The sequence below is a fragment of the Chinchilla lanigera genome, unplaced genomic scaffold (genome assembly GCF_000276665.1).
Source record: "Chinchilla lanigera isolate Chin_1 unplaced genomic scaffold, ChiLan1.0 scaffold00044, whole genome shotgun sequence".
Lineage (NCBI taxonomy): Eukaryota > Metazoa > Chordata > Mammalia > Rodentia > Chinchillidae > Chinchilla > Chinchilla lanigera.
The window spans coordinates 7,953,285-7,977,070 of NW_004955445.1; the positions used below are offsets into that span (position 1 = coordinate 7,953,285).

General features: G+C 56.0%; 1 long non-coding RNA gene across 6 annotated transcripts; it reads right to left on the reverse strand.

Moving 5' to 3' along the window:
- Positions 1-8,663: 8,663 nt before the first annotated feature.
- LOC102027019 lies at positions 8,664-19,037 on the reverse strand. 6 transcript variants are annotated; one of them, XR_001235604.1, is made up of 5 exons: positions 14,482-19,037; positions 14,034-14,151; positions 12,775-12,907; positions 9,175-11,124; positions 8,664-9,010 (listed from the first exon to the last, which is right to left on the reverse strand). It is a non-coding gene; the product is annotated as an uncharacterized LOC102027019 (long non-coding RNA). The 6 variants fall into 6 exon arrangements; XR_001235605.1 differs by lacking the exons at positions 14,034-14,151; positions 14,482-19,037 and having other exon boundaries at positions 9,175-10,761; positions 11,043-11,124; positions 12,775-14,027; XR_001235606.1 differs by lacking the exons at positions 14,034-14,151; positions 14,482-19,037 and having other exon boundaries at positions 9,175-10,065; positions 10,664-11,124; positions 12,775-14,027.
- Between the last annotated feature and the right edge of the window lie 4,749 nt (positions 19,038-23,786).

Sequence of the window (23,786 nt, forward strand, 5' to 3'; positions counted from 1 at the left end):
AGAAGTGATTCCAGTGAGCCAGAATGCCTTACCAATCCCTTTGCCCATACCTTTCCCAAAGGCCATGCTCTAGGGACACAGACATAACAAGCAGAGTTAGTTCAGAGAAGCTACTAGAACGGATGTTGGGCTCCATGACACTACCCTGTCTGTTCATGATGTCCACACCCCGGTGGGCAAGGTAAGTGGTGTACAGTGGCAATTATTACCCCCGGAGACTGACGCAAATATTAGAAGTTCGTGTAAGGAGCAAGGCAGGATGAACTGATTTAGGAGGATCAGCAGAGGTTTCTCTGCAGGGGTGACCTCTACACTGGGTTCTCAAGAGCATATAGGAGTCTCTTTGAAAAAGGTGAAGAATTAGTAAACTTCTGTAGCAGCTGCTGTTGATGCCGCTAGATGTGATCGGTCTTGCCCAAAGATGCCCAGAGAGCTTTGGTCTGGCTCTGGGTGCAGACTAAGCTAATAGTTCCTAAAAGCTGGGATAACTCGCTCTCAAGTCTCGAAGAGTTAGTTACCCACTGGGACTGAGGTCCACTTGGCCCCAGCCATGACCGCTTTGACACATAAGTTTATTTACATCCTTCCCTGTCTTGGGTGCTTCCTGAGAACATCCCTCCAATGTGCTCCTTGCACCTGGCTCCAAAGCTGCCTCTGTTTCCAAGGAGATGGCACAGGCAAAGGCACTGCAGCAAGAACACGTATAGCACGTGCAGGAAAGTTACCAGCAGCCCCGGGAGGCTGAGGAGCCGGACTCACAGGCTGGGCCCAGCCCTGCTGAGGGCTGGACTTCCTCTCCTTGCCCCTGTCATTTGGTGAGAACTGACCTCAGAGCAGGCTGGAGATGGGCTGGTTATCCTGACACCTAAGGCTATTTTGGCGCAGCTTGCCGCTGCCGAGATCTCCAATCATTGCTTTAATTATCCACCTGGCCTTTGAGTTTATTTGAACAAGATCCAATTCTGACCTGGACAAAGGCAGGAGACTGGCAAATGGCCCCTGCCCTTGGCTGGCGGAGACAGCCCAGCAGCGTAACAGCTGCCCATCCACTTTGGCTCCAGCCCAAGAAGAGCCTGCCTGCCCTGCAGCCTGAGCACTGGCGCCCAGGGACGGCGGCGGGGGGCTCCTTCTGCCCATCTCCCCAAAGAGCCCAGCGTTGGGTGGCAGGTGACCCGGCGCGGGATGAGAGCTGGCCGTGCGGGGCCCACGGCACTCTGGGACTCCGGGGGCAGTGACGGCCCACATTGTGTCTAAGGGGCCTGCGGTTCCTGGTGGTGCGAGTACTGCGAGATCTGAATCCGAGCACCCGGCCTCACTGTACAGAGGAGAAACGGGACCCACCTTCCAGGGGCAGCTGCAAGCCCCGAGGACCCTTCGCTCAGCACTTACCTGGGGGTGACCCTGGAAGACAAAGAGGAACCATGGTCCCAAGTGTCTGTGAAGGGCTCAGAGCAAATGTCGCCTTGTGCCTCCCCCTTCCCACTTCAAAATCAGTCTGCTCCAGGAGATTGGGGGTCCACTGGGGAGGGGTCGCCTCTGTGCCAGGCCACAGTGTCTCCCATCCTACTCCCATATGTCCCTCTTTGGGGGACCCTGGAGCCCCCAGGACCCAGCTTGACAGGTGAAGACTCAAAGAGAAGTTGCCAGCAGCTACTGACCCGGCTGGGAAGGAGAAAGGCTTTTGCTTCCCGGCCTGGAGGAAGAGGAAGAACAGGAAATCCGCCTGGTCCTGGAGAACCTGTAGAGCCCTCTACTCAGGCTTGGGGGGCAGGGGAGTGAGGACAGACAAATGGGGCCCACAGCCCAGAGGTGGTAAATAAACCTGGAGGACATGACTCATCTGCTGGCCTCCCCACCCACCTATCCACCCATCCACGGATCCATTCACCCACCACCCATTCCACAAACACATACCGAATATGTGTGTGCATAAATAGGGACCAGAGCGGTGAGCAACATAAACACCCCTGCACCACCCTGGCCAGGTGATAGTGCCATCACTGGGACAAACACCGGGCTAGACACCGTGGGAAGGTATTCTGTGGAGTGATTAGCATCTCCAGTGAGTTGACTCTGAGTGAAAGAAATTACTCTCCCCAACATGGGTGGGCCTCCTCCAATCAGTTGCATGCCTACAGTGTAAAAACCGAAGTCTCCTATAGAAGAAGGAATTCTGCCTTTACTCTAAACTGTAGCGTAGAAATCTTGCCTAAGTTTCCAGCCCACCCTAAATCTCGGTTTTGCCAGCTCTATAATTGCATAAGCCGGTTCCTTTAAAAATTAAATTAAAACACACCCTGTCAGTTTGTTTCTCTGCAGAATCCTTGCTGATAGAGCAATTTATTTTTTCTTTTTTTTTTTTTTTTTTTTTTTTTTTCCGGTACCGGGAACCGTTTTTTTTTTTTTTTTTTTTTTTTATTTTTTTGTTTTTTCTCCGGTACCGGGAACCGAACTCACGACCTTGCGCTTGCCAGGGAGGCGCTTTTGCTGCTGAGCTAAATCCCCAGCCCCCTGATAGAGCAATTTAATACAGAAGCAATCATTAAAATCGCTTTGTGGGAAAAGGATGATCAGTCCAATAAAGAAAAGGCAAAGACTTGAGCAGACATCCAAAAATCACCAGGAGCTGGAGAGATGCGGAGAACCAGAAAGAGCTCTCACCTGTGGCCAGGAGGGGCGCAACACCACGGCCCAGCGCTCTGGGAACTCGGCCGTTTCTAATAAAGGGAAACTGCCGGCCACATGACTCGGCAGTTGTGCAGACAGATGTTCACCACGCAACGCTGTGCAGACGTTCACAGGACTCTTCACGAGCAGCCCCTACTTTGAAGGCACCCCTGGGGCCTATGAATGAATGTATGAACCCAGTCACATCCACAGCACGGACTGCGACCCCGTCTCAAGAGGGGTGATTCTCAGCCACGCACAGCGGCAGGAGTGACTCTCGGTGACGTCAGCACAAGGGAAAGGGGCAGACGCACACTCGCACATTCCATCCGATTCCACCCAGGGAGGTCTGAGAAATAGGCGCCACCCGCTCAGTTGCCCTTGGGAATGTCATGACTTCAAGGGGGCCGGAAAGAAGCTTCCACTGGAAGGAAGCTTCTGGACTGGAACGTTCCGTTTCTTGATGTGGGGCCTGTCACCCGGGGGCGCTCCCCTGCGAGGATTCCCTGAGGTCTCGTCCAGGACCTGTGCACATTTCTAGACCTGAGTGAAAAGTTCCAAATAAATCGGGTCGTGGAGAGCCCGCGAGGGCAGGCGAGCCGCGTTTAAGGTCGGTAGGGACAAGGGGTCAGTAAGCCAGCTCCGCTCCCGCGAGGCCAGCCCTGCGTCTGAGTCTGGCAGGGGGCGCCTTAGCTGGCTCAACGGCAGAGACGTGAGGAGGAGGCGCAGAGGCCACTGCTGGGTGTCTAACCCTTCCCTAGCTTGGTTGCTCCCAAGACCATCTTAGCCCAAATTCCTGTGCCCATGTGTGGCTGTTTCCCTAAAGGAGACAACAGATAATGGAATGGCTCAGTTGTAGAAAATGTGAATTTTCGATTTTCCTGGACACTGTAAAATTGTTTTCCTGAAAGTCTGTTCCAGTGTCCCCTGCCACGCTTCGGTGGGGTCAGTGCCTAGCGTCCCCACTGCTTCCTTCACACCTTACTTCACCACTCCTGTGCCATCCTCCTGAGGAGGGGACGTGGTATCTCAGTGTTGTTTCAATTCACAAGCCAAGTGCGGCCCCTCATTTGTTTTTGTAAATAAAGGTTTATTAGCACTCAGCATCAAGGATCACTTTCTAGTCTGTGGCTGTTTTTCTCTTTAAAACATTTATTACATTGCCCTTTACACAAAGTTTTCCAGACCCCGAACTAAATAATTCACTGGATTACCAGCCGGGCTGAATGTCTTGCATGTTTACTTGGCCCTGTGCATTTGTTCTAGTGGGTTTGTTTCTCTCGGTTCTGCGGGAACTCCTATCCTGTGGGAAGAAGGCCTTCATCTACACTGACGCTGGAAACTTTGTACCCAGGTTGCCATTTGCCTCTCAACCTGGCAGTGGCCACACCTTCTCCGCAGCTGGGAAACAGACGCTGTGGGAAGTGGCTGAGGGTGGCGGGGAAGGGGGATCTTTCTGGCCCCCCTTCTTTTGTTCCCACCAGCTTTGAGTACATTTTGTAATACCCCTGCCATGTCATCCTTTCATTTCCTTGTTCTTGTCACCAAGAGAAGACATTACTAGAGCCCCAGTCACAGAACTTCTCCACTTTTACTTTACTATTTTTTTTTCAGGCCCAAGTTCAGGATTTGATGCCAGGAAGAGTGCTTCCCGAGGCCATGGCACCCTCCATACCCCTGATGGGTGGCCGACCAGGCTGAGGACCCTCACACATACCATTCACTGACAGTGCGCCTGAAGGGCTTCGTTAATTCAAGGCATTTGCCTATTTCTTCAGAAATGGCCAAGCATGGGCAAATAGGTAAATGGTATGTAAGGCAGGTGACAAGCCAATGGCCCACCGGCAAAATGGCCTGGTAAGTTAGCCTTGAGAATTATTTTATGTCATCATTACAGAGCACAGAACATGGTTTGGTGGATGCATGTGGTGGATGCACAGAATATGGTTTGGTGGATGCATCATCATCCATCCACAAACCACAACCCTTAAACCAAGTGTGGCCCCCCATTTGTTTTTATAAATAAAGGTTTATTAGCACTCAGCATCAAGGATCACTTTCTAGTCTGTGGCTGTTTTTCTCTTTAAAACATTTATTACATTGCCATTTACACAAAGTTTTCCAACCCCTAAACTAAATAATAAAAAGGATAATAATCAAGTTATACGTTTAGTATTTTTAGAAACATACAATAGAGAGACGAAAAGATTTTTAAAAAAAATGTGTGTAACCAACCGTATATGTGGTTGTAAGTTAAATGCATAAAACCTGCATTCCATTGGTTAATGTGGTCAAGAGCAGGACTTTGTGTCCAGATATTTTAATTTAAAAAAAAATCTGCTGCTGCTGAACTGAAAATCTAAGCACATCTCTTGCTCTCGGTTTTCTGACCTGTGAAATGGGGATGCTGATGGTGCTGACCTCACCGGACCCAGGTGAAGAAGGAAAGAAGGCTGTTAGTGCCTGCCACATACAGAGCCACACGATTATCTCCTCTTGTCACCACCGTTATTGCAGACAGGTTTCCATCAGTGTCACAGCTGTGCTACTTCCCAGGCATGTGATCTGGAGCCACAACTTCTTGTTCCTGGGCTCCAGCCCCAGCCCCGGCCCATAGTGGGGATCTTAGCATCTGGAACACAGGTGGCATCTGACACACGTGTCTGTCACCACCGTTGTCCCTGCCATCCTGACTTCCCTTCTGACCGGAAGTCCCAGCACTGCCTGCTGCTCGGTTCCTTCTCCCACAAGGCCGCTGTACGCTCTGTGGACTCTTTCCACCGAGCGGCTGTTTATTTAACTGTTCTTTGAAGTAACTCCCCGGCCATCAAAGCGCTGTTTACAAACCCCACAATTAGCCTTCTTGGAACAGCAAATAAACAGAAACTTAATTAGGCGTGTCCCTCCTGGCTCAAGGCACAGCAATCCCAGCGCGCCGTGCGGCAGCCAGCCGTCGTCCTGGCGGCAGACGCTGGCTGGACGGACGGATGGGCGCAAAGATGGACAGACGGATGTGTGGGTGAGTGGATGGAAAGGATGGAGGGGGTAGGTCGGAGGATGGAAGGAAGGCTGAGTGGACGGCAGGACAGACGGCATTTGGGTGGGTGAGTGGAGGGGTGGGTGACAGGGCAGGGGGCAGGGTGAGCGAGGCTAAGGGCTGAGCAGGCAGAGCGGGGCGCAGGTGGCAAGAGGCTGATGGATGGACAGAGTGAAGGAAGGAAGGGAAAGGTGGTGGAAGGATGGCTGGCTAGAGGCTGGGTGTGGATGAGAGGGCGCGCGGATGAATGAGTGGATGAAGGGGTATGGGCCGGCGAAAGGCCGCAGCGGGAGGAGGACAGGAACTGAAGCTCCAGGCCTTCCCGGTGTCTGGGTTCCCTGTTCCTGGCTGAGATGCTAGGTAACCATCACCAGAAGGGACTCTGGCCTGGTGGTGTCAGAACGAAGCTGGGTTTGAATCCAACCTCTGCCACGTTCCAGCGCACTGGCCTGGATCTCGTCCTGCGACTCTGAGCCTGAGACCCCTCCCGTATAAAACGCTGTCCCCCGGGCTCCAGCTCATGCTGGAAAGGCTGCAGCGTGGCTCTGTGTCACCCCCACCCCCACCCCAGAGACTGCCTGGGCCCAGGGCCAGCATCAGCGGTCACTCGATGGTAGACGTCACCCCGACGCCTGGTTCTGAGAGCTGCCTCCGTGGAGGGACTGGCCAGGCCCTGCCCCGGGGTTTGCCCCGAAGAGAGGCGCCGGCTCTGCCCAGACAGCCCCACGAGCAGCCACGGGGCAGGGCGCTGGGACACTCCTCAATCTGCAGCTCAGAATGACAGCTGACGTCCCAGCACGCCTGGATCCAAATCCCTGCTCCATCTGACTAGCCTTGGCGTGGGGCTCTTTGCTCAGGCCTTGGGGACCAAAGGTCCTGCCTTAACGGGACCGCTGTGGGGACTGAAGGGTTAATGCAGCCAAGCGCCGGTGCCGCCCTTGGCGAGCCCACTGCCTGCTACGACTGCATGAGGGCCGCTGTCCTTGCCGTTACTGCTCCTGTCACCTCTCCTGCCCTGTCCCCCCGCCTCTCTGGCAGGACATGGAAGAGCGGCTTCCAGAGGCAAAAGAAGGCAGAGCCTGGGCCAAGTGCCCTGGGAGCAGAGCGAGGTGGCCTTGGTGGTGGAGGCCAGGTGGGGCCCGTGAGTCAGGTCTGGCCAGGCACGCAAAGCCACGGGGCTGCTTCCCACCAAGGGGCGGGGCAGGGGCCTGAGTCAGCGAGTCAGGTGAGGGGCTGTGGAGGACGTGCGCCTTCCCACCTGCAGCCTGGATGCCTCCCACGGCAGGGATGGGCAGAGGCCTCTTCGAGAGGCACAGCAACAGCACCGCCTGTCCTGGGGGCGGTGACCCCAGCCCTAATCCAGAGGGAGGCCTGGGAGTGTCTCTCCTTCCTGAGTCTTGAGGCTGGGCCCAGACCAAGAGCACTGGAGTCCAGCAGAATGTAGGAGGCCAGGGAAAGCTTCCCTAAGCAGTCAGAGGCCTGCAGGAGGGGAAGGAGGAGAGGCGGGGGTGGTTCTGCGGATGAATGTTCTGAGCAATGAGAACAGCAAGTGCAAAGGCCCGGGGGTGGAGGCCTGAGTGTGCGAGCAACAGGAGGAAGTCTGTCTGCAGGAGAGAGGGAGAACAGGGGAGATGAGGGCAGAGAGGGATTGGGGCAGGTTGTGCCATGCCTGTGGGTATGGGGAAGACTTTGGCTTCTACTCTGAGCAAGGCAGGAGGGCCCTGGGAAGCTTCTGAGCAGAGGACAGACAGACTCTGACTCATGTTCTCACGGATCCCTCTGGCTGCACGTGAGATCCAGCTTGGGGCAGGGCGGGGGGTACAGGAAGGAAGCCCAGAAGCCAGGAAGGAGGTGCCTGCCATGGCCCAGGTGAGCCATGGGGTGGGAGTGAAGAACGGGGGTCCTAGGAGCTCCTCTGGGTGCCAGTCAACATGTCCTTCCTGGGGACCTACTGTGTGCGCACCCTGCGCAGGGGCTATGAAGACTGCGCCCTATAATCTAAGGCAGGAGGGAAATGTATCAGCTCTGGTGGGAGCAGTGCTGGGCCAGAAGTGTGGCCCAAGGGCACCTACTTCCCTCCAGGCCCTGAACACACCTTCTTAGGTAGCTCCTCAACCCTGGGAGGCAAGAGCTGCACCAGCCCCATTTTACAGGGGAGGAAACTGAGGCTCCTTAGGGAGGTAAATCAAGGCATGCAAAGTGGGGCAACTCCTCACTGCCGGCTGGAGGCGGGGGCTGAGGACAGCTTCATCCCAGAGGGCCCCCTGGAGGCCAAGGCAGGCTGGGTCCCTGGGCTACACCAGTGCCACCAGTGTGCAGAGGGCGTCCGGTCGAGTGGCTCCAGCCCCTTAGCCAGTGCCTTCCAGAGCTGCCCACGAGCTCATCTGTAAAGCCACTTGTGCTTGTTCTTAAGCAAACTGACTTTTTGTTGTTTGGTTTTTAAATAATAATTTATTGAGGTGAAATTCGCGTTGCACCCAATAACCATTTTAAAGTGAGCAAGTCCATGGCCTTTTAATGTTTCCTGTGTAACCACCACCTCCACTATTTCCAAAAGGGGACCCTGCGCCCACTAAGCAGTCATTCCCCACCCCACACCCAGCCCTTGGAGGCCACCAACCTTCACCCCGTCCCTGCTGTTACATCTATTCTGCAGACTTCTTAGGCATGGCTCATGCAGTATGTGACCCTTTGGACCTAGCTTCTCTCAGCATAATGTTTTGAAGCTCCCTGCTGTAGCATGAGTTAATACATTAGTTTTGTGTTTATTTGAGACAGAGTCTCACTATATAGCCAGGTTGGCCTCCAACTCGTGGTGATCCTCCTGCCTCAGCCTCCCAAGCGCTGGGATTATAGGTGTGCACCACCACACCCAGCTAATGCATTGACTTGTAAAGGACTTTGTATTACTGCCGGAAAGAGAAAACCATGTATTCATTTCTATAAATGGAAAATAGCCTTAACAACAATGATCACAGAAGAATTGTATTAAATATGAGCTGGGCTCTGTTCTGTGCAGAAGGCTCTAAGCTTGAGGTCTGCCCTACCTCACCTCGAGAGAAGGACAGGAGAAGGTCAGAGCCCAGGCAGCCTGGGGACGCGCTCTTTGGGGCTAACCAGAAGAGCCCAAGGAGGCCCAAGAAGGGATGGAGGTAATGTTCTCTAACGCACACTGGAGGCGTCCGATCTTCCAGGGCAGACACGGTGAGCAGGAGCTTGCAGAGTTGTCTCCAGGAGTCGAGGCGGGTGGACTTAGGGAGGAGTCGTGCACATCCAGACAGCTGGGACATATCCCCACCCCCGCTCCTGTGTGATGCAGAGAACCCCCGCTGACTGACGCCCCCATGCCAAGCCCTTCCCGGTTGGTAGCAGAGGTGGGCCCCATGGCGCCCGGGACGCCTTCTGGACTCAGCTTCCCTAGTGTACCTGTGTCCCTTTCTCTGCCAATACGACTGTTTTATTTCCTGTACCTTTGTCACATACGTTAGTGCCTGGATGAACGAATCCATCCTCTTCCATCTTTCTCGGTGCTGTCCTGGCCATTTTCCCACATGTTCACCTTAGTGTGACCTGGGGACACCACGTTGGAGCAGAGGGCAGAGGCAGAGCCGGCCGGGGAGCCAGGAGTGCTGCAGGCTATGGCTGCGGGCGAGGGTCCACGGTGCTGCTGGGTCAGGAAGGAGGACTTGAAGGCTCCCGACCCCCCTTAAAATCGGGCACCATTTGCCACATTCACCTTTCCCCTCTACACTGCGACTGCCTCCTTCTGCAGATCAGCTCACTTTTCAAATCTCCTGCTAAGCCAAGTTTTAACCAAAAGCACAGTGACCGGGCAGCACTTGTGGGGGCCCTGCCCTGGCCCCTCGCTCTTCAGCCGCGTGCTCCGCCCCTCCTCACCTGGGTGTTCCGAGCACCTGTGCGGGCCAGGGCAGAGCCCTCTGGTCGGGCATGGCGCCAGGAACGGCAGCTGGCGTGCGCGGTGCTGGGCTCCCTGTCCTGCAGTGCTCCCCGCTGGCTCCCGCAGGACCCAGCCATGGAGCCTCCCTTCGGTCCACGCGGGGGAACCCAGAGGGAGCCGGCAAGGGGCAGTTCTTGGGCAAGACACAGGCCTGGCGGGACCCAGGAGGGCAGCACTGGGCATCACGCTGGGCACCGGGGCCAGAAGGAGCTGAGGGAGCCCGTGGTCCTGGGCCGGAGCAGCCCACGCACCCGAAGGGAGAGCTCCTGCGCTCATTCATTCATTCTTCATTCACTCATTCCATAAATGCTGACTGAGCGCTGGGTACCGTGTTGCGACCTGTGCCCGGCCTTGGAAGGACTGAGAGAGCGAGAGACCAAATCCCTCGTGGAGGTGACAGTAGCTGAGGACACAGACAAAAACAAATGAACACACACGTGAACTCCAAAACGAGGGCGCTCCCAGCTGCCAAGGCAGTAAACAGCGATGAGCTAAAAGCCAGGCGAAGGGGCGGGGCTCGGAGAGGGCCGCGGGGAGGGCCCTGGGGGGCGCCGCTTAGCTCAGAACTCAGAACGGGCCAGTCACTGGGAGAGCGGGGAGGAAAGTTCTAGGCGGAGGGAGGAGCAAGAGCGCAGGCCCGGGTGGGAATGGCGGTGGAAGGACGGAGCCGCAGGAGCGAGGAGAGTAGTGGAGGAGCCGGGCACAGGCGGGGGAGCAGGGGTCCCGGGAAGGGGCAGTGCAGAGGCGCCTGGAGCGGGGATGAGGAGCCCCGCGGGGAAGGCGCCCGTGGGCCCTGGGTGGGGAGTAGCGAGGGGGCCTCCCCGCTCTTGGAGCTGGGTTCGGAGAGCACTGTTCTTAGTGTCTCGGTCAGTGGGAGGGAAGGCCAAGGGCTCGACCTTGGCTTGCATGAGGTCGGCCCAGATTGCAACGGGGAGGGGCCTTGGGCCACTTCATTGGGGGCGGAGCTGGCCAGTTTCAGCCAATCAGATCAGCACACTCACCTTCCTTGGTGTCTAATAGCTTCTACCCTTGAGAGGTGCTAGTCTGTGCCCCAGGCTCTCTGCCACCCCTGCTAGATAGATGCTGCCGGACGCGTCCCCTGCCCAGGAAGATAGTCACAGACATAGAAAATAGGATGTGACAAGTGTAGCAGGAAATGTCTGGACAAGGGAAGGGTCATTTGAATTGACTTTTGAGGCATGAAGAGGAGCTCGGTGGGGAGAAATTACCACCAAAATGGCAAAAAATGTTGCTGTGTCGCTGATGCCTAGCACAGCGCTGTCCGGTCTTTGGCAGAACACACCGGAGCTCCCCACCTCAGGACTGTTCTGGTCACTGCCGTTATGATTTTTGTGCTGCCTGCTTTCTAGCATTACTTACCGAATGTTTTTCTTCACGTTGTCTTACTTTTCCGCTTAAATCAATTTATTTCAAAAGGAAATATTTGCTGTTATCACTAGAACTAAAAAAACAAAGACCTTATGCCACCAATCAATGTGAACCAGAAACAATAATTACAATGGAAACAAAACCATGTTATTAAAGCCTGCCTGTTACAAGAATAAAAAGATACACCACAGACTGGGAGAAAACCTTTGCAAACCATATTTTTGACAAAGGGCTGACTAATATCAGGAATGTATAAAGGACTGTCCAAACCCATTAATAACAATCCATTTTTTATTTTTTGTTGTTTTGCAGTTCTGAACCCAGGGCCTTCACAGTGAGTTACATTCCCAGCCCTTTTTTTATTTTTTATTTTGAAACATTGTCTCTTTAAGTCACTAAGTTGCCCCAGCTGGGCTTGAATTTAGAAACCTCCTGCCTCAGCCTCCCAGTGTGCTGGGATCAATCACAGGTAAGTGCCACCACATCAGCTGAAGCCAGGTCCTTTGACAGGCAAAAAGATTTAACAGCCACTACACTAAAATAATAATAATAATAATAATAATAATCAGATAAAAAGATTATCAATATCATTAATCAATAGGAAAACGCAAATTAAAACCACAGTGAGATACCATTATCCACCTATATGATCTGTGTTTTGAGCCAGTGTCTCACTAAGTTGCCTAGGCTGGCCTTGAACTCCCAATTCTCCTGCCTCAGCCTCCCCAGTGCTGGGATTACAAGTGTGAATCACCACACCCGGCTTTACACACCTATTTCCTCCGGTGCCGGAGGAAACTGATACACACTGCCCAGGGGGCTGAGAGCTGCTGCTAGGAGAAAACCTTCTACAATGCAGCAGTTTGCAAATATTTCCGATGCCTTCATTCATAATTGCAAAAAAACCTGGAAGCAGCCCAAATATCGCTCAGCCTGCCTGCCGCCGGGCAGACACACTGTGGCCCATCCATAGGTGGAGTACTAAGTGGTAATAAAAAAGAACCATCTAGCGGCACACACAGCTGGGCGTGCCTATCTCAAAAGCGTCATGGGAAAGGGGGAGCCAGGCTCAACCCACTGGGACCCACAGGTGTCACCCTGGAAAAGCAAATTTATAGCAAGGGAAAGCGATCAGAAAGACTAGCAGTGGGAAAGCCATGGCGATGAGGGGACTCTGGGGGCTGGGGGGGCACAGCCTGTCTCCTGCATGTCAGTGACGGCCCTGCACCCATCCCATAGGCCTTGTGCGGAGCGCTGTAAGTCGGCGACACCTCCAGGAGGACTGACCTGGGGGCTCTTTTTCACAAGCGGAGTTTACCCATTGTCCAGATGGCCTGTCGACTTGCACACGAATGACTCCTGCTGTGACCCGGTCTGATCATGTGCTATGTACGGGGACCCCAGAGTAAATCTGTGTACCACCCATGGTGCCCAGGACCAAAGAAGGAGCACACCCGGGGGTCGGGGACGGCAGGCTGAGGCCTCGGCCGGGGTCAGGGTATAGTACAGGACAGGCTCGGCTCCAGGCGCAGCGGAGCCTGCCTGAGCTGGGGCTGTCCGGGAGCGGTGGAGCCAGTGCCCTTTGCAGCAGTGTCCTCTGTCACCCTGCACAAGTCTGGGACACCATCTGCCTTCGACTGCGGGGTCACCCTTCCAAGTCTGCACGGGGGTGGCTCCACGTCCTGTCTCCCACCCCGGCCACCTGACAAACTCCTGAACTCACCTCGGATGCCTCTTCCTCTTCACCCTGCTTCATGAGAGCCTCCTTGGAAATGGTTGCCTTCCATTCTCTGTCCGGCTATTTCCTCTGCCTGCAGTCTCTCCTTCCTCTCCCCCCGTGGGCCAGGCAGAAACTTCTGTGCGCAAGGGACAGAAAACCAGGCCAAATTCTTTCCCACCAAAAACAGGAAACTTAGTGGCTTATGAAACTAAAGAGGCCAAGAGTGTGTGATCTCAGGTCTGGCTGGATCCAGGAGTTCAGACCCTGTCCAGCTCTGAGCGGGTCTCTCAGGCAGCTTTTCCCTTGCTCACTGTCAATCTGATGGAAAATTTCATCTCCTTGTCAAACACGTGGCAGCACCAAAGCCCCAGGAGAGAATCTCATTGAGCAAGCTTAGTCACATGACCATCCCTGGACCAATCACTGCAGCAGAACCTGCGCACCCTTGAAGACAGAAGGCCTGGGGCATCCCTCAAACCTCCTGGACTGCGATGGGGAACAGGAAGTTCTCCAGTAGGAAATTCCACAATGTCCCCTTCCACCGGCAAACTTGCTCACATCTCATGTCATGTGACACAGGCCGAGCCCTTTCCCTTCTGGGCCTCAAGCTCCTCCTCTGCAAAATGGGCTGGAGGCTGTTTAAATTCCAGCGTTCCAGAATTCCCGGATAGCTTCCAAAGCTGGAAGCTGCTCTTAAATCCCAGGAACATTCCGGTACTTCTGGGGACAGAAGTGGAGAGTCAGCCAGAGCCGTTCCCAGTCCCGGCCTGGGAACATGCGTAGAACATGACAATTGGGTCCCTTTGGCCGAAATTCCACTCCCGTGGGGGCCTTGCCAAGGAAAACAAGCCCAAGGACCGGGCACTAAAGGTGAGTGTACTTGATGCGTTTTAAGATGACAAATTATTTACACAGGTGTGGGAGCCGACCCCTCGCGCCCTGCTTTCTTTTCTTCTTCCTCCCCTTTCCAAATTCTTTCCCCCAAGGGTGCTGACAGATGTGCGGGGGTGGGGATGGCTCTGGAGATCTGCCCAGAGCGAGCCCACAAACCCAAGGCGAAGGAGGGTGCAGCAGCGGGCACGAGGCTGTCTGCACCCCAGGCCTCTGGACGCCCCCTGTACCTGCTGCCTGGGACCCCCGAGAGCCCCTCATCTGCAGATTTCCCACTAACCGAGTCCTCCAAGAAACCCATGTCCTGTCCCTGCTTTGTCCCCAAGGGGGGACGAGGGAACCAGAGAGGTGAAAGGCAGCACCCAACTGACCTGGAGCTGGCAAGGAAGGAAGCGGATGAAGCAACTGTTTCTTAAGCATCTACTGTATACCAGACACCAGGCTGAACTCTGGGAAAACACTGTCAATCGGACAGGTAAAAGGCTCTGCCTATGGGGCCGAGAACAACAAAGAAGAGTGAGATACTCCATCCCTCCACCAGGAAGAAAGAACTGGGGGATGCTCTAGGCTGAGGAGGTGACAGTTAAGCCCAGAAAGATGCAAAGGTACCAGCCCTGGGAAGACTGGGAAGCAAGACATTCTAGGCAGCTGGCACTGCACATACAAAGGCCCTGAGGTAGGAAGGGGCTTGGTGAGTTTAAGGAACAGTGAGGAGGCCAGCATGGCCAAGCAAGGAGAGGGCAAGGAGCTGCATCATGGGCAGGTCCTGTGCTTTATGCTCAGGACAAAATTACAAGGGGCAGATCAGCCCCACATTACCAAGGAGGAAACTGAGGCCCAGAGAAGGTCAGCAAATTGTCTCAGGATGTCAACACTTTCATCTGCTTAGAACTCCTTCCCCTGCACCCCTGGGAGGCAGGAGAGGGGAACAGGGCCCCAGGGCCTTCCAGGACCTGTCCCGAGCTCAGCCCCGGTGGAGGGTACTGGCCAGACACTGCTTCCTGTGGGAAGAAAGCAGAGGTTAGTTAGCTGCTGAGTCACGGGAAACAACAGGCTCCCAGGCCACAATGGGCTGTACCTCAGTTTACCTACCCTTAAAATGGGTTTAATGACATGTCTGCCTCAAATGCAGACTTCAGAGGGTGCAGTGAGGGTTAATTACTGCCTGGAAGCTGCAGGCCCTGATGAAAGGTGCAGGAAGTGTGTGCCATTAACCAGGCAGGTAATTACCCCCACAGGTGAGGGGGCAAGGGTCCCAGTCAGAGATGCCTCTGCTTCGGATTCAACCCCAAGCCAGCTCTTCTTCAGATTGGGGGGAGGAGGTACGGGATTAACACGCCTTGAACATCTCTCTGACCCCCAAACTGGCCTCAAGAACCCCAGCACTAGGTGAGAGCGGGTTTGGTGTGAGCATGCAGAAGCCACACAGGCCCAGGTTCAAATCCCCATTCCGATCCAAGCATGGCCATGCACACCTGCAATCCCAGCTCCTCCAGAGGCTGAGGCAGGAGGATCACAAGTTCAAGGCCAACCTGAGCAATTTAGTGAGACCCTATCTCAAAATTAAATTACGAACCTTGGCTCTGCCACCCCTCCGTGGTGGACCTGGGCCCCACTCCCCACCCTGGGGCCTCTGCTGCTCCATCTGTAGGATGGGGCCAAGGACCTGGCCTGTCCCGGATCTGGTGCCTGTGGCAGTTCTCGCCCACGTGTGTGGACACCCTTCTGACCACTTTGTCTCACCGCCCGCGGCCCTGTGAAGCCACGAGTGACACAACCAACCACACCGCCGGCTGCCTCAGGCTCTGCAACCTGCAGGAAAACGGTGAAGGACTTTTTCTATAGCAAAAAATAAACGATTTTTAGATCATCCTTGGGGATGCTGCTAATGCCTGGGGACCGCTCCGGAGCCACCGTGGCCCGGCAGCCTGGCCCTGCAGCTTCTGAGTTTTGATTCCCACTGTCCCCTACATATTTGCACACACACACACACATGCACAGGTGTGCACCAACCTCGTGGTCCAGGTGGGAACACAGAGCCTGCTCCCAATGGCCGCTTCCAGGAGTGGAGGTGGATCTGGAGGCCAGAGCCCCCTCCCCTTCCAGTCCCTCCAGCAGGTGGCACGTGCCCATCTGACAGGTGGACACACTGAGACTGGGGCACCCTGCAGACCCCATGCACCGCGAGCACCAGCGAGCACCGCGAGCACCCTGCCCCAGAGCACCATGCCCACACCCAGATGGTACCCAGAGCCCTCTGGCTCCCCCACCTTGGGGAAGGAGTCTGAGTCCAGAGTCCCTGCCGCAGCCTGGCCACAGGGGACCTGGCCCTCTGGGGGTCCGGGGAAAGGGGTGTTCCACCGTGAGCAGCAGCTCCCAGGCCTGGGGTTCCACATAGGAAGAGGCAGTTGCCCCACAGACTCCTGTTGGCAGCAAGAGGCCACATCCAGCGCCCTCAGAGGCACTTGGTGGGGCAGCTACTCCGCTGGGAGCCCATCCGAACCCAGGCGCCCAGGGGCCTCTCCTTTGTGTCCAGGCACCCCCGGGAGGGCACCCGGGCTCCCTCCGTCACCCCAGCCCCACACTCTGTGTCCTTCAGAGCCCTGATCACCCCCGAAAGGGATCTCAGATTCCCACATGCCTCAAGGAGAACGCAGGCTCCGTGCAAAATGTTTTGTTTTGTTCACTGCTGTGTCTCCGGGACCCAGTAGCATGCCTGGAACATGGTGCTCGATCAGTGTTTGCTGATGTAATGAAGATGTTTTTAAAAGACAAGAGGAGTTCTCGTCACATGGGCGGGAGTCCCGGGAGGGACAGCACTCGAGGACGGGCCGATCTCCCCAGGGTCTCACGTGTGACGTCAGCCCGACCTCAGCACCAGGCACTTCCCGTGCTGAGCTCCGCACACCATGGCTTTGTCCTCAGCCTGAGCCCAGGAGCTCGGTCCCAGGACTACCCCACTTTCCAGATGAGGGCACCGGGGCTTAGAGCTACAGTTAGGCACTGTTCCAGGTCACCAGCCGTTCGGCGGCAGCCCTGACTGATGCAGGGCCGCCTGATCCGGGACCTGCCCCAGAGCGCCAGAGCGTCGGGGCTTCTGGAAACCACGCCCTCCCCCCAGACTCCTGGCACAGCCCAGAGGGGTTGTGCGCCCTGCGCTGCACCCCCAAACCGGACAGCAGCCCAGAGGGACGCTCCCTGGCTGCCACAGGGCCCGTCGAGGGAGCCAGGCTTGGCGGCCATCCTGTGCGGGGACGCCAGGCAGCCGGGAGTTTCTCTCCCTGGACTTACTGTACATGATTCAGCGCCAGTTGTGAAATCTGGGAATCTTGCGGGCAAGGCCAGGCCTGGGGGATGGCTGTCTGGGAAAGGGAGGCTGGGAAGGGGTTAAGGGGGGTGAAGGGGAGGAGCTGGGGAGGCAGCCTGCCCCGGCCAGCCATGAGCGGGCACCATTAGCCTGGGGCCGGCTGCCTGCGGCCTGGCTCTGACATCACAGCTGCGTCAGCCCGGCCGGCCCAGCCCCCACTTCCTCCTCTCCCTGGGCAGCATCCCCGGCCCTGTCCGCCCTGCCCCGCTGTCCTCTCCCTGGGAATGGCAGCTCCGGTTTCCATGCCGGGAGGGAGGGAGGTGGACGGGGAGGGAGACACAACCATTACTTTGCATACAGGAGGCGCTTAATAGATAGTAGTGGGGATGAGTTTGAGCCAAAACAATCCCATGAGCAAGGCAGGCAGAGAGGGAGCTGTCACAGTCAGAGAAGAGACGGAGGCCTGAGCAGGGAAGGAAGGTTACCCGGCAGCATGGTCACAATTTCCTAACATGTTCATAACACTCCTATCGCTCGTCCTCGACACTTCATTAGAAGGACATATGCTCCCACTGGGCGTGAATTTGCACACCTGTAATCCCAGCACTCAGGAGGCTGAGGCAGGGGAATCGCTGAGAGTTGGAGGCCAACCTGGACTACAGAGAGATCCTGTCTCAAAAAAACAAATAAAACCAAAAAATACACATGCTCTGGCCACAGCGACTATCCTGAGGCCTGGAATTTTCTCCCTCATCTCATTAATTTACTAAGTTATATTAAACCAAAAGGGCATTTGTTTGACTAGAAAAACGCAAAGATGCATTGCACTATTGATAGATCACTGATGACCTGATGGTTGAAATGCAAAATCAGGGTGCGCTAGGCAGAGCCCAGACAGCCTGCTGACCGCATTAGACTTGCATCACCCTGACTTCTGCCAAGACAGCCATGGGACCGCCCCACCTCACGGGTGAGGAAGCTGAGGCACGGGCTGGCCTGACACATCTGGCCAAGACAGGCAGCCACAGTCCCTGAAGGCAAGGGGACTGCTTGGAGGTCCTCACCTGGTGACTTTTCGGAGCATAAAAGCCAAGGCCCCGAGATGGCATGTGATCTACCCGAGCTCACACAGCAGGCTGCGGAGGCCACAGGCCCAGTGTCATGTCACCCCTGGACCTGCTACCAGGTAGCGAGCCCACTGCAGGGAGCAGTGTCCCGGCCCGCCTGTCCCCCTTTCCTAACTCTAGCTCAGGTGCACCTGGGCCGTGCAGGAGCTAGGGGCGAGGTTCTGGCGAAAGGAGCAGCACCGGCAAGGACAGCCACATGCAGCGGGCACAGGAAGAAGGCAGAGCTGGGCGGGGGCTCAGGCTAACCAGCGCCCTGAATGCCGCGCTAAGGAGCTTGGGACTTGTCTGGGGGTGATGGGGAGCCATGAAAGCTTTACAGCAGGGGAGGAACAAGGTCACCAAACCAGGGCTGACGGCTCCAGCCGCCTCCTCTCTACCCTCCCTGCGCCTGGCCTGGCCTCTCCCAGCCTAGCTGCACTCACGGCCAGAGGAGCCCAAGAAAACCTAGTCAGACCATGTCCCTCCTCTGCTCAGAACGCTCCACGGCCCCCACTGCCCATGGAACAAAAGCCAAATCCTTCTAACAGCACACGAGGGCCTGCACCCTCATCTCCACATCCCTGCTTCCCTCTCCCTTGCTCACTCTGCCTCTGTCACACCAGCTTCTTCAGATGCACAACAAACAAGCCTTCGGCACACCTGCTGCAGGGCCTTTGCACTTGCTGTTCACTCCCCGGGACACTTGCTCCTACCACGGCTCTATCCCCCACCTCCTAGCATCGTGGCTCAGATGTCACCTGCTTGCTGGGCTGTCCCCTGCCCATTTCAACCCCCTCCCCCTTTTCTGCCTTATTTCTCTGCATAGTGCCAACCCATGTCATATGAAGCATATTTATCTTGTTTATTGACTGCTTGCTCTACGAAAGTGTGAAGTTTTTTATTCATTTATTTAATTTTTAGTCTTTTTGAGACAAGGTCTCACTATGTAGTTCAGGCTGGCCTTGAGCTCACCTATGTAGCCTAGGCTGGTCTAGAACTCACAACGATCCTCCTGCCTCAGCCTCCTGAGTGCTGAGATTACAGGGGTGCGCCACCATGCCCAGCCTGAAAGTGTGAACTTCGTGGGGCAGAGACTTCTGACCATCCAATACCTGCTGTGTCCCCAGCACTGACTCATAGGAAATACTTAATAAATATCTGTTCAATAAATGGATTTCCTTTTCCTCAGAAAATTTGGTGAAGGCTTGTCTGGGACCGGGCTCGTTATGACCTTTCCTCTGAGGTCCGGATAGAGAAGTGACTTGCCCGGGGTCACCAGCTCCCAAATGAGAAGTCAGTCTGGCTCCGGAAGCTGGGATTTTTGTCTCTGATCCAGCCTGCACTTCTGTGGTAAGGCATCACGTGCACCCCTTACAGGGATCTGCAGGAGGCTGCCTGCTGGGGCCTCTCCTTAAGCTAGAGCTCAGAGAGGTTAGTTGCCCGGCCCTGGGCACACAGCCTCTCCAGGTAAGATCACAGGTCTTCCTGTCTCTGTTTTTCAGGTTGTTCTGTCCATGCTCCCCAGCCCCCAACTCCCCTCCCACCTCAGCCAGGACCATTGCCCGGGGACTCAGGGCCCTCTGCTTTCGGCCTTGACATTCCCCACGTCTGGCCGGCCCCGCCCCCGGCCAGCTGGGCCGCAGCACAGCCTGGCCCGACACCCCCAGCATGCCTTGGGGATGAGACTCGGCGTGTGACGGGTCCAGCTGACACGTCCTGAGCAGATGTACATCTGCCGCCCACGGGTGCTGCGCTCACCCCAGCCAAGCCTCAGCCCCAGGGCGTGGTGTGGGGCCTTGGGGGCAGAGAGGCCACCAGTGTCCCTGAGGCCCAAGGGGGACAGTCTCCGTCCAGGTCAGGGCTGGTCACAGAGGGGCACCGGCGCAGGTGTACAAGAAGCGTGGGAAGCCGCAGACAGCAGCTGCCACTTGGCTTTGTTTTGAGGGGTGAAAAGGATGGTGGGGGCCTGGACGCACGGCTCAGGGAAAGGGCAGCCAGGGCGCCTGGCTGCTTCATCTCCCAGAGGGAGCCGGGCAAGTTTCAGTGTGTACTCCATGCGTTTGAAACGCTCCTGCGTGGCCGGAGCAGAGCCCCGGGGGCGTGGCCAGGGCCTGCAGTTTGCCCCTCGGTGGGCCAGCAGGGAGTAAATCCGCCCTGTCCTGAGTGGGGGCTGGAGGCTGGGGCAGCTGGGGCAGCGGCCGGTGCTCTGAGGGACAGTGGTGAAGTGGCTGTCATCTGGTCCCCTCCTGCACCCAGCGGGATGAGCCTCCTCCGCACGCCAGCTCCAGCTGGACAGAGGATAGAAGGGGCCCAGGCGGGGACCGGGGCCTCGGGTCCCACGTGGGACACAACTGCGGAGGTGCTGCCCTGCGTCCTCTCTCCAGCCCCTGGGCCAGGTGTCGCTGTGCTCCGAGCCACGAGCCACGTGTTTCACCAGCACCACTTAGAGCCTCTACCGCACCCCCGGGACCAGTTTTCAGGTGAGAAACCTACATCCTGGGGAAGTGCGACCAGAGCCCTGCAGAGCCCCACAGGACAAGACTCAACCCTCGGCCAGCCTTCTCCCGGGCTCCAGGGCCATCGCCGGGTCCCCGCAGCAGACAGGCTCCTTGCAGGGTTTGCTGAGTGAGTATTTCTCTTGCTTCCTGGGATCTGTTTTCCACAATGGCCCCCATCCAGGGGCCTGTCTCAGCCTTTGGCCATGGGCCCACATGCTTCCCAGATGCCTCCTCCTGGCTCCCAGGCATCCTGCAAAACAGTGCCATTAAAGTGAACTCAGCACCTTCCCCCAAGCCACTCCTTTGCCTCAGTTTCCCCTCTGGAAACTGAGTGATCCATCACTAGCCCAGACATTGTCCTCACTGCTTCAACCCACTTGGTTACCAAGACCTGGGGGTCACCAGATCCCGCTGCCTCTGGCCCCCCTGAGGCTGCCATCGCCTGCTGCGGGGGGGGGGTCCCCGCCTTGGCGCAGCCACCTGGTGACACTATTTCTTGCAGCTGTCAGGAGCTCCCCCTCACCTTCCCAGGGAAGGCCCAGTGCCCCACACCGCACACCTCTCTCTCCAGGGCACGACGCCCTTTGTCACCTCTGAGCCTCTGCAGACCGCTGCTTCCATCTGGAGAGCTCTCCTCCCACCAGCTCTGCCTGTTTCCCATCTGTGGTCCTCAGGACTCCACCTTGGGCGCGTGGGTTTCCTAAACCCTCCCTGAACCCCTACATCTGCGTTAGGCACACCCTGAGGTCCTACAGCCCCTCCCCAGCCATTACATATTAGAAACCAGATTCAAAATGAAATCTGCCCCACTGCAAGCTCCACACACTGCCGCTTCCTTCCCCCCGGTCTTTTCCCAGGCAGCACAGGAGCTGCGGAAACGCTGTGAGTGCACCCGTGCCCGTCCTCTGGGAAGCCCCTGGCCCCCTCAGCCACCTTCACCCACTGGGCCTGGGCGCCTCCCCAAGGTCAGGGCTCAAGTGCTGAAAGGAAACTGAACACACCGACAGGGACGCCTCACCCAGGGTCTGCAGGGGGCTCCTCGGCTCCATGACCACCACCCCCATAACGCTGGTGACAGCATCTTGTGTCCGTGCAGTTTCTTGAGAGATGATTCATAGCTTTCACGAAACTTCTAAATTCCAAAATCTTGATATAACTGCTGCATCCAGAGGGGTACAGAGAACTTCCCGCCATCCTGACCTCCATTCACCACATGGCATGCATTCAGTCACCCATCTACCCCCTTATCTACCCGTACACTCATCCGTCCATCCTCTCACTCACCCACCCGCTCATCTACCCACTCACCCATCTGTTCATTCATTCACCATCCATTCTCTCATCCACCCACTGTCCCACTCCCGCACCCCCACCCACCCATCCATCCATCCATCCACCTCCCCATGCACCCATGCACCCATCCATCCATCCATCCATCAACCTACTCATCCACCCACTCACCCATCCATCCATCCATCCATCCATCAACCTACTCATCCACCCATCCACCCATCCATCCACCCCATCCATCCACCCCATCCACCCACCCCATCCATCCACCCACCCACGCCACCCATGCATCCATCCATCCATCCATCCATCAACCTTCTCATCCATCCACCCATCCATCCATCCATCCACCCCATCCATCCACCCCATCCACCCACCCCATCCATCCACCCACCCATGCCACCCATGCATCCATCCATCCATCCATCCATCAACCTTCTCATCTATCCACCCATCCATCCATCCATCCATCCATCCATCCATCCATCCATCCATCAACCTACTCATCCATCCATCCATCCATCCATCCATCCATCCATCCATCCATCAACCTACTCATCCACCCATCCACCCATCCATCCACCCACCCACGCCACCCATGCATCCATCCATCCATCCATCCATCAACCTTCTCATCCATCCACCCATCCATCCATCCATCCATCCATCAACCTACTCATCCACCCACTCACCCATCCATCCATCCATCCATCAACCTACTCATCCACCCATCCACCCATCCATCCACCCATCCACCCCATCCACCCACCCACACCACCCATGCATCCATCCATCCATCCACCTCCTCATGCACCCATCCACCCATCCATCCACCCATCCATCCACCCATCCGTCCACCCATCTACCCACACCACCCATGCATCCATCCATCCATCCACCCACTTATCCATCCACCCACCCATCCATCCATCCAGTGTCTCATCTACCCATTCACCCATTTGGATGGGCGAATCCATCCATCTGTTCACTTACCTCTTCACTCCTGACATCACCAGTCTATTCATTTATTTATCCATTTATGTGTCTATTCCTCTAGCTATATATTAATTCATCCTTTAGTTCACTTATTAATTTATTTACTTGGTTATATGCTTATGTATTCATCCATCAGTAATTCACAGTACTTAACCATGAAGTCATCCGCATCATCCTTTCACAATTCATCATCTATCATTCATTTTCTTGAGCCATCTACCTCCCATCCAGCTGTTCACCCATTTATCCACTATTTTCTTTATTCACCCATTCATTAATTCAGTTGTTCATTTCATTCATCGATTCATTTATTCTTTCATTTCTCTTTCTCTTCATTTCACCCCTCCACAAGCAGTTCACATCCACCCATGTACACAGTCATTTAATGCACCCATTTGGCCACCCACCCATCCATCAAACCGTCACGATATTCTCACACCAAACCCTCCACCCGCCCATTCTGGTCCTTGTACCAGAATGCAGGGATGAATCACAGCTGGCCCCGCCCTGGAGAAGCTCACAGGCAGCGATGGGAACAGATAGTTACAACCCAACGTGGAAAACATTACAAGGTCAGAGGGAGTTCCAGGCAGGTACTTTCCCAGAAGGAGACGTGGGTCCACCTGGCGACTTAGCAAAGGCTCTTTGGGGAAGTGGCACCCAAACCGGACTCACAAGGGCAGGGAGAGTGCGCACGGCCCCTTACATATCCTAGCGGGTGGCTCCCAGATCCCATGCCCCAAGACGGGACGTCACAGGCACGAAAGGCGGAGAAGACCTGCAGCAGACAATGGCTGTTATGCCCGCGGCTCGCAGACTCACCGGAGTGTGGATCCTCTTCCTCCGTGACTCCTCCGTGAACATCCCCAAGACTGTCCCCAGATGCCACTTGGTGGACACTGGCCCAGATCACACTCCCTGTTCCCA